A 12,084-nucleotide genomic window follows, 5' to 3' on the forward strand; every position below is an offset into this window, starting at 1 on the left:
TATAGCTCTAGAAAGCATTCGTTGAACTTATTTCTACACCTTGATTTATGAGTATTCCAAACGAATAATATTCTAATTAAGTAAGTGGGCGTGACCTGTGACATGCTATATTAATCATATATGTACGTTTGTGTATTTAAATAAGTTGAATAATAGTTTGTAAGGGTTTAATAATTATATTTGGGGGTGACAAACGTCTCTCTAAGTTACTCAGAAGAGGCTGGCTAATAATACCATTTGTTGACTATATCACCACCTTCATTAATAGGATAACGTTAATGAGAGAATTATCTAATAATATGAGTTCATGCTATGTATTGGTGGACACGATTTGCTCGCGCGACTTTGGTTTATTGTTTGCAGTTGAGACAAAGCTACACAACGGGCTATTGTGTTCTGTTCATCACGGGTATCGAAACTTAGTTTCTAGTGTTGTATATCCGAAGACATAAAGCTGTGCCACTGGAGGTCCACGTTTTTCGAAGAGATGTTTTTTTTATATTTCTGTCATTTAGGATTTCTTCGTAGAAAAATCTAGCATATTTTCAGGTTCTCGTAAAGAGAAAGAACCATACCCGCATGCACCGTTTCTTTCTTACCATTGCACTTTTAATAACCTTTGTTAGTTTAATAGTAATAATAATAATACAACGTTTATCCAACACCCTAGAAGCAAAGTTCCAATGAAGACAAACATGGTTTCGGAGAAGCACTTCGACCTCCCAAAACTGAGTTACGTTATATGGATCTCGAGAGATGAAATTCAATACATGTTTATGCATACAGTATGTCGTTGAACATATTGGACTGTATTCATGAGCTGATCACGTGACTGTTTTCTGCACCGAGGGTCGGAATATGCTAAGTTGGTTCTCAGTACACATCTTGGCTATTCCACCCCCCCCCCTTCCGACACACACGTAAAAGAGTAAATGGAGAGCTATCAGAACTTTCTACACACAGAGAGAATACCCTTCAGTTCTAATTACAAAAATGTCTGATGGTGATGAATTAGAAATCCATAACGCCAAGTTTTGGATCAGGCAACACGGAATATTGATCATTTTGTAATGTGACAACAATAGTAACTAAAGCCCCAACAACATTGCTGTTCTATATCAGTTTAGTGTGGATCGAAGCTCGTTGTTAACCAAATCTTTAATCAATGGTGTGTTCAATTAGTTTCGAAGTCATTTAGTGATCGTTGGAATGGATCATACATATTTATAAACGCATTAATAACAAACGTACTCTTGATTTTATGTTCTATTCAGAAATTTGAGATTTAAAATTCAGTTTATGATTAATAAGACAATAAAACGTGTTTAAACTATTTCCAGGTGTTTGGTCCACGGTGTAACGACTGAAAACTGGAAATTCAAATAGGTTTTATCCTCGTGTCTTTATCTATCTAGCTACTGGTGTTCTTTACGCTTTAACAGTGATGTAAAAACCTTTTATGTAGCTTGTTAGTGGTTTGTTTTTTGTTTCTGAATGTTGCGCAAAGCTACAAGAGGTATATGTGCGTCAGCCGTCCTTAGTTTAGCAGTGTAAGACTAGAGGGAAGGCAGCTAGTCATAACCACCTACCGCCAACTCTTGGGCTCCTCTTTTACCAATCAATAGTGGGATTGACCGTCACATTATAACGCTCTCACGGGTGTAAGGGCGAGTATGTTAAGTGCGAAGGGATTCGAACCCACGACCCTCGAATTATAAGAAGAACGCCTTAGCCACATGACCATGTTGGATCAATCATGTTATTGGAACTTGCCATGTCAGAAGGATGACATTTAATAATTTTGTTTTTTATGTTAAAAATTATTTTTGTTCATCTGGTTTAAATTCTGATAAGGAAATAGATATACATTAGATGCGTGTTTTCATAAAAGGTTTTATAGAATTGAAAATATACCACATAAACATTCTATTCATTTACTGTTATAACGGTGAAACTTTTCAAAACTTGTTATTTTTTTATAAACTAAAACTATTTATGACCATGTGACTCTTATTAAGGATCTGTCGTGCATGTTCTTACTGATACCTCTACAACTCCATGTAATATATTTATTGTGTAGAAACCTGTTACTTTACGACAATATAGTTCATTATTGTGAATTATAATATCATCATCTAGAATATGATATTACATCACGTACTAATCACTAGATGATATTATAACATGTACTAATCACTAGATGATGACATTATATCACGTACTAATCACTAGATGATGACATTATATCACGTACTAATCACTAGATGATATTATAATATGTACTAATCACTATGTGATGATATTATAACACGTATTAATCACTAGATGATGATATTATAACATGTACTAATCACTAGATGAAGATATTATAACAGGTACTAATCACGAGATGATGATATTATAATATGTACTAATCACAAGATGATGATATTATAACACGTACTAATCACTAGATGATGATATTATAACATGTACTAATCACTATGTGATGATATTATAACATGTACTAATCACTAGATGATGATATTATAACATGTACTAATCACTAGATGATGATATTATAACATGTACTAATCACCAGATGATGATATTATAACATGTACTAATCACTAGATGATGATATTATAACATGTACTAATCACTAGATGATGATATTATAACATGTACTAATCATTATGTGATGATATTATAACATGTACTAATCACGAGATGATGATATTATAATATGTACTAATCACTAGATGATGATATTATAACACGTACTAATCACTAGATGATGATATTATAACACGTACTAATCACTAGATGATGATATTATAACATGTACTAATCACTAGATGATGATATTATAACATGTACTAATCACTAGATGATGATATTATAACATGTACTAATCACTAGATGATGATATTATAACATGTACTAATCACTAGATGATGATATTATAACACGTACTAATCACTAGATGATGATATTATAACACGTACTAATCACTAGATGATGATATTATAACATGTACTAATCACTAGATGATGATATTATAACATGTACTAATCACTAGATGATGATATTATAACATGTACTAATCACTAGATGATGGTATTATAACACGTACCAATCACTAGATGATGATATTATAACACGTACCAATCACTAGATGATGATATTATAACATGTACTAATCACTAGATGATGATATTATAACATGTACTAATCACTAGATGATGATATTATAACATGTACTAATCACTAGATGATGATATTATATCACGTACTAATCACTAGATGATGATATTATAACATGTACTAATCACTATGTGATGATATTATAACATGTACTAATCACTAGATGATGATATTATAACATGTACTAATCACTATGTGATGATATTATAACATGTACTAATCACTAGATGATGATATTATAACATGTACTAATCACTAGATGATGATATTATAACACGTACTAATCACGAGATGATGATATTATAATATGTACTAATCACTAGATGATGATATTATAACATGTACTAATCACTAGATGATGATATTATAACATGTACTAATCACGAGATGATGATATTATAACATGTACTAACCACTAGATGATGATATTACAATGTGTACTAATCATTAACAGATGATATTATAATACGTAATAATCGTTAGTTGGTGGGAATTGTAATCTTTAAATGTTTTTGTAGTTTGTGTGGCTTATACTCTTTGAGTACCTTGTAGTTTTTTATGATTTCATCATAAATTATGTGTGTAATAAAATTATTGAAGTTAAAAAGTTATTAATTTTGAACGTAAATTTTGACATGAGCTTTCTGATTTTCAGATTTACGTCCAGAGGACCAATAAGATGGTTAGTTGAAATGACGTCACTTCAACATTTTCTAACAAATCAAGTTATTCCGTGTTCGTGAAAATTTCTAAGGGAGAGTTACAGTTTAATGAAGTTGACTTTCTGAAAATCACTGGTGTCTGGAGTAGCTGAATACACCAACTCTGAAATATAGAAGAGAAAAATATACATATTAAATCTCTTTAAATTCTTGAATTTAGAGTACTTTAGAAAAGTAAAACGGAAGTGAGATGAAGAGAGAACTGGATTCTATTTTCTGTTGCGTATTTCTTAAGAGAACATTGTGTTCTGTTTAGCTCCATTTCAATTCCGTACCATTAGGACCATGAATTACTTCAAAGGATGCACATAATGTTAGCTACGGCTGCACTGTATAAACGGCCTCTCGAGTGACGAATAGCTTTACTTCCTTACGTATGTTGGGATCAACTTAATTTAATCAAATGGAAATGGACACATATGCTAAGTCACGAGTTGAAAAGTGCACCGGTGGATGTGTCTTTATCAACAGTGTCAGTATCATTATTCGTGCGTCACTGGCTGATACATATTTATACCAAACTATTGCTATATCTGTTTCAAGCCTAGAGAAATCTCTTATCGTCTTTATGACTAGTCATTGAACATCCATAAAGCCTAATAGCCCATGTGCGTTACAATCATGCAAACGAACTCAGTGCAAATAGCGTTCCATGCGTCCAAGTGAATGTTTACATGCGTAAGAGTTTCATACTAAAGCACTTAACCATGGGTCGTTTCCATGTAATGGAAGTGACTGAAACCTTGTGCACTCATCTTTTATCTTAGTAGCTGTAAAGCTACACTTGTTGTGTAACAAGATTTGTTCTGATTTAGCCATGAATGAAAAGGGAAAATACGATTTCAGTGGAAATACGGCAAGTCACCAACGATTTAGAAAGATCACTTATTTACAAGTGATTTACAAAACTACACATAAGGTTATTTACGATGTCCCACCGCAGAGATTGTACACCGAATTTTTGTGTTATCGGTGGGGTAATTTAAACAATAAAAAGGTGCTTCCCTTTTATTGCAGGCTCGTCAAACAATTATAAAATTGACTTGAAACATCTAATTGCTTTTAAGAACCAGTGTTGTTTGAAATCTGAGCTCACACGATGTCGCTTAAATTAGAATCTTTTGTATGTTAGAAGTAAAACAGATATACGTGATTAACCGGCCCGGCATGGCTAGGTGGTTAAGGCACTCGGCTCGTAACCAGAAGGTCGTGGGTGGTTCGAATCTCCGTCACACCAAACACGCTCGCCTTTTCAGTCGTGGGGGCGTTATAATACGACGTTCAATCCCACTATTCATTGGTAAAAGAGTAGCCCAAGAGTTGGTGGTGGGTGGTGAATACTAACTGCCTTTCCTCTAGTCTTACACTGCTATATTAGGAGCGGCTAGCGCAGATAGCCCTCGAACAGCTTTGCGAAATTAAAAACAAACAAAAAAAAACACCTAATTAAGAATTTTGTTTTTGAATTTCGTGCAAAGCTACTTGAGAGCTATCTGCGCTAGCCATCCCTAATTTAGCAGTGTAAGACTAGAGGGAAGGCAGCTAGTCATCACCACCCACCGCCAACTCTTGGGCTACTCTTTTACCAACTAATAGTGGGATTGACCGTCACATTATAACGACCCCATGGCTGGGAGGGCGAGCATATTTGGGGCGACCGGGATTCGAACCAGCGACCCTCGGATTACGAGTCGAACGCCTTTACACGCTTGGCCATGCCGGGCCAGCCTAATTAAGAAAGAATCGTTAAATATAAACCGATTTCCTTAATCAAATTTAACCTTAAATCTCTTTTATCTCTAGATACCATTATTAATTTTACGTTTACTGTAAAAAATGACTCTTTTTCTTTACTCTATATCTTGTGACTGGACAGTATACTAAAGTTATACAAAAATGTTTAGAAGTGAGTAGTTTTTCCAGATTTGTGACTGTAATGTAAATCACTTTCATGTATTAGCTCTCAAATACAGTCTCTTATCATGTTTTCGTTATACGCTCCCAGGTCACAAAAGTTTAAAAATTAAAATAGGTCATTTCCATTTACTTTAAGCATAAGTAATTGGTAAATAACACTTTCTGACCAGGAACAAGAAAAAGTAAAAATTTTGTTACATTCTGTAATAAGCCAAGTGTGTACATTACACGTCACATACCAAAACTAAATGCTTTAAAATCAAGCCAAGTGTTTATCTGACTAATAATTTACTCCAGTTTCATGTTATTACTTCTTTCAATACCACGAGTTGATACATATCCATTTTCAGAGCTATGCCGTAGGCTGACATCTGTCCCTGTTTTAAAGTAATACCATGAGCTGATATCTGTATCCCTCTAGAACACTACCATGGAAGTTTGTAGTACTGTAAGACCTCGAAGAAAGTATATTCTCCTCAAAACTTTACAAATTTTATTACTTTCAACCTTCAGATAAGTAATGGAATATTAAAAAAAAAAAGATGCTACTTTGTTTCTTATTATGTATCTAAAGATAAACCTGGTTCAGAGAGAGTATAGTTTATCTAAAGATAAACCTGGTTCAGAGAGAGTATAGTTTATCTAAAGATAAACCTGGTTCGGAGAGAGTATAGTTTATCTAAAGATAAACCTGGTTCGGAGAGAGTATAGTTTATCTAAAGATAAACCTGGTTCAGAGAGAGTATAGTTTATCTAAAGATAAACCTGGTTCAGAGAGAGTATAGTTTATCTAAAGATAAACCTGGTTCAGAGAGAGTATAGTTTATCTAAAGATAAACCTGGTTCAGAGAGAGTATAGTTTATCTAAAGATAAACCTGGTTCAGAGAGTATAGTTTATCTAAAGATAAAGTATAGTTTATCTAAAGATAAACCTGGTTCAGAGAGAGTATAGTTTATCTAAAGATAAACCTGGTTCGGAGAGAGTATAGTTTATCTAAAGATAAACCTGGTTCGAGAGAGTATAGTTTATCTAAAGATAAACCTGGTTCGGAGAGAGTATAGTTTATCTAAAGATAAACCTGGTTCAGAGAGAGTATAGTTTATCTAAAGATAAACCTGGTTCAGAGAGAGTATAGTTTATCTAAAGATGCTCGCCCTTTCAGCCCTGGGGGGTTATAATGTGACGAACAATCCCACTATTTGTTGCTGAAAGAGTAGCCCAGAATTTGACAGTGGGTGGTGATGACTAGCTGCCTTCCCTCTAGTCTTACACTACTAAATTAGGGACGGCTAGCACAGATAACCCTCGAGTAGTTTTGCGCGAAATTCAAAACAAACGCAATCATACTAAACAAATGTTTAAACAACAATGCACCTCAAGCAGCTATTGCTAAGTTTCGATTGTTTAAAAGTCAGAAATATTTGTCATTACCTTTAAGGAATCACACTATTAGTAGCAAAGGAATGAAGTGCACCACACCAGAGGGACGGCCGCACCCACATCCTTATCTAGATAACTTTCACTGGAATAATAAACCCACAATATGTCGATAGCGGAGACCTCTCTGGTTTTCTCACTCCATTTGTGTCACCATGGGTTAAATGTATCACTCTTACGACCACATTCTTTGTCTTGGGGCTGTTACGTATTGTGAAAAGCTTTAATTTTATGAACAGCGCTGTCTTATCTGGTCTATACACTTGTTATCAGTTTAACAGCAATCTTAAATAGTGTGGCAGAAAGGAGTTTACTTTCTAAATAATTGGCAATAATGACTCGCTGAAGAGTGTTTTTTTTTTTGTTATCTACAAAAAAATGGCACAGTAACTGAACCAAGACAGTGAACGTTTTTTTTTTTGAAATAGCACGTGACTAAATACAGTCCTGCACGTAACACGGACACATAAGATTAGTCTTTGTATACGAACTAATACTCTGAACAATAATTTTTCAGATAAATCGTTCACAAACAGGGTTTAACTTAGATATTCTGTTTTGTCACACCACTGAGAGAAACTGACACACAAACTTTCAGTTCCAGGTAACATCAGTTATCTTCCTTGGAATAATGGCGTATTCTTATTTATTGAAAAGTGGTCTTTAATAAAGAAATCAATTTACTAGAAAACGTAAGACTTACAAACTGAACCTGCCCGCTGTTTAGTTTGCTTAATTCGATGATAGGCATAACACTTCTTTCAGTGTTAAAGAATTATCTACATCCACAGAATGTTGACGGTAATGCTACTCTGTTATATCATTGTTGAAATACAAGCTTTAAGACAATAAATATTCCTGATAATATAGAGCACTCTGAGAATAGTTATTATGTACTCGGTGTTAAATAACATCTGTAAGATTCCTGATTGTATATAACATTCACAGTAACGTTAGTGTCCCCTTTCAGTGTTAAAACAGCGGCTGTCTGATTATATTAAAACCATATTGAAATATTATTCTCCATTATACGTATTATCATATCCGCTATAAGATAATCTATATTCCCAACTATGAAAAATGCTATCAGAAATGGTATTCTATATTTTCAGTGTTTAAATAATAGGCGTAAGGTAATCAAGGTTCCAGACAACATTGAATACTAGCAATAATACTACTCATTCCTATCAATGTTAAACATTAGATCACCAAGATTCTCGACTATAGAGCATACACAATATAATATAACTCTGTATTACCATCTAGTTTCAGAGTTAAAAGTGTCCACTACCAGATGAGCAAGATTTTCTACCATGTAAAATGTTAACGGTGGTATTACTCTAATTAAAGGATTAAAATAACAGATGCAAGGTCACCATAAATTCATGTAGAATGTTGACAGTGTTGTTACTCTGTAATTAAAGTGTTAATATAACAGGTGTAAGGTTTTTTTGTTTGTTTAGAATTAAGCACAAAGCTACACAATGGGCTATCTGTGCTTTGCCCACCACGGGTATCGAAACCCGGTTTTTAGTGTGTAAGTCCGCAGACATACCACTGTGCCACTGGAGGGCAGGTGTAAGGTCCGACTGTTAGTAATGCTAAAAATACTTTGTTTCTACTTCCACTGTTAAAATACCAGACAATATGCATTATACTAAACTTAATGTTAATCGCCAACTCAGGCCCGGCATGGCCAAGTGTGTTTAGGCGTTCGACTCGTAATCTGATGGTCGCGGATTTGAATCCCGGTCGCACCAAACATGTTCGCCCTTTCAGCCGTGGGGGCAGTATGATGTGACGGTCAATCCCACTATTCGTTGGTAAAAGAGTAGCCCAAGAGTTGGCGGTGGGTGGTGCTGGCTAGCTGCCTTCCCTCTAGTCTTACACTGCTAAATTAGGGACGGCTAGTGCAGATAGCCCTCGAGTAGCTTTGCGCGAAATTCAAAAACAACAAACAAACGACTACAATACAATGAAAATGGATGTATTGTAATATACTGACAGTCAAAAAGAGTATGTTATTTCTTAAGCAGCTGGGACATCGTTTGTAATTAAAAGTGTTTCTAATAAACGTGGTTTCTGTGTGTTCATGATATACCAAGGCACATATGATCAACAGGAAATAAACCCAACAACAAGAGCTCTATAATGTGACTATGGATCTCACGTAGTGATTACCTTGACCAAAATATGTATCCGATGATTCACAGTTTATATCCCATTGTTGTAAATGCGCTTCACATTTCGGGTCCGTGGGTGCGCTGTTGTAGCTACGACTATAATCTCACTGCTCGGTCTGATAAGAGTAGCGTAAAACTAGACAGTTCGCACCGCCTTTACTTTAGTCTCTCAGTTGAAAATTGGGAATAGTCAAAAGGCGCAGGGCTTTATTCTATAGCTGAGCAAGAAATACAATAAACAGTTTATGTAAGTTGTACGGAAGACGACAAAAAATTAATATTTGTTTGTTTTAGAGCAAAAACCATATTGGCCTATCTTATGTGCTCATCGCGGGAAATCAAAACCCGGATTTTAGCGTAGTAAGTTTGTAAACATAGAGCTGTCACATCGGGGGACAGCTGTAACTGAAACAACATTGTACGTATATTTGAACGAACATTCAGTTTAGATCTCCTTATATCTTATTTCCTTCTTTAAAACACTTTACTATAATTTTAAAGTAAACATCTGTGTGAAGTTTGTGATTTACCTTATTTTTGAAGTTACAAGAATTCCTTTAACGTTCTATCTTCGACATCAGTGAAAAAAGGCCCAGCACGGCCAGGTGGGCCAAGGCGTTCGACTCGTAATCTGAGAGTCGCGGGTTCGGATCCCCGTCGCACCAAACATGCTCGCCCTTTCGGCCGTAGGGGCGTTATAATGTTACGATCAATCCCACTATTCGTTGGTAAAAGAGTTGGCGGTGGGTGGTTATGACTAGCTGTCTTCTCTTTAGTCTTACACAACTAAATTAGGGACGTCTAGCGCAGATATCCCTCGTGTAGCTTTGCGCGAAATTCAAAATCAAACAAAGAAGCATCATTGAAAAATGAAATAAAAACAACAAAATATGACGAAGCATTACTGGTATTAAGGAAAATTTAAATATTCTTATATAAAGATTGATAATAACATATTAAATCAATTTTCAGTTTGTTGTGACAATTTTTTAGGCTAATAATTTCATTCCTGTATATTATTTTGGAATTATTTAAAGCTTAGTTTTTGGCTTGTGTTTTTTAAGTTATGTTAAACTATGAACTAATGTTTTGCTGTCTTGTGTAGTTGGTATATATGCAACTCTGTTGCTTAGTTAAAGAGAAGATTGAATTAATCGCTCTGTGAGCAAGATGTTCTAGGATTTGTTTACTGCTAGAAATTCTTCCGCCTTGCTTCCAGGGTAGAAATGATCTGATCGTGACCAGTTTTCTAATCTCTCTAGAACAGTCGAGTGCGTGGGTCTTTCTGAAAACCATCCAGGCTCTTTAATAGAATTCGAGTATACGTGGAGTGAAAAGTTATATACCGACTTTTATTTTTGCTCACCAGGGGACATTGAATTAGATACGAACTGATGTATTTCGAAAATAATTTAACATTCTTCGCGCGTGTGTGTGTGTAGTTTTAACAGCTTCATTCCATAATCACAGTAGAGTTAACAACGTTATATGGAAAAAAGGTAAACTTTATGACAAGGAAACGGCTAACCCTTAGGGTGCTCGACTCGAAATCTGAGGGTCGCTCGTTCGAATTCCCGTCACCAAACATGGTTGGTCATACAGCCATAAAGGCGTTATAAGGTTACGGCCAATGCCACTATTTGTTGGTAAGAGAGTAGCCCAGCTGTTGACGGTGAGTAGAATTGATTAGTTACCTCTCCTTTAGTCTATTACTGCCAAATTAGGGATAGCTAACAAAGACAGTCCTCGTGTAGATTTAAGAGAAATTCGAAAAAAAAAATCAAACCAGAACATTGAATTATGAACCACATAAACTAACCCAAGGGGAGGAACAGTTTCTTGTTGGTAACAGCCGTAATGTCAGTAATTACTGTTAGATTATGTTTCTAATGCACTTCACAACTGGAATATGAATTACTCTATACTTTTTTGTAAGAGAAATTCATACATAGTAAGAGCGAGATAATGCTACAAGTCTGTATGATCTATGTTAGTTAAAAATCTATAGTCATTTCTTTTCGTTTTCTCTATATTTGTGAAGCCTAGCGAGGCTTAATATGTGGAGCACTTTTGACTCGCTATCTTCTGATCGTGAGTTCGAATCCTGTCATTGAACATGCTCGTCCTATCAGCAGTGGAACGTTATAATGTAACAGCTAAGTGCATTATTCGTTCATAAAAGAGTAGCCCAAGATCTGGGGCGGATAATGTCAGCTGTCTTGCCATTCCATCTGGTCTGCCAGTTCAAAATTATAGACGGCTAGAGCAGAAAGGTATCGAGTATCCTTGCGCAAAAATTTAACAACAAAACATCTTCCACAGTTGCCCTTTATTGTAAGTTAACCAGTGGTCTTCTGTTGATCACGATGAAAATAAAAAATGTGTATTCACATGTGTAAGAAGAAAAGATGCAATTTTTTGAAACTTTCAAATAGCTACAATGTTTGCTTTCTATTTCGGAAGAAAGATGGCGGGGTTTGTTTGTTTTTTTGGTTTTGGTTTGTTTGGGAATTTCGCACAAAGCTACTCGAGGGCTATCTGTGCTAGCCGTCCCTAATTTAGCAGTGTAAGACTAGAGGGAAGGCAGCTAGTCATCACCACCCACCGCCAACTCTTGGGCTACTCTTTTACCAACGA

The 12,084-nt window shown here is 35.3% G+C and overlaps 1 protein-coding gene across 7 annotated transcripts in view; it reads right to left on the reverse strand.

Moving 5' to 3' along the window:
* The window catches only part of LOC143251207 (uncharacterized), a 456,539-nt gene that overhangs the window by 420,782 nt on the left and 23,673 nt on the right, over positions 1-12,084 (reverse strand). The gene's annotated exons all lie outside the window — the stretch shown is intronic.

Source organism: Tachypleus tridentatus, chromosome 5, assembly GCF_004210375.1.
Source record: "Tachypleus tridentatus isolate NWPU-2018 chromosome 5, ASM421037v1, whole genome shotgun sequence".
NCBI lineage: Eukaryota > Metazoa > Arthropoda > Merostomata > Xiphosura > Limulidae > Tachypleus > Tachypleus tridentatus.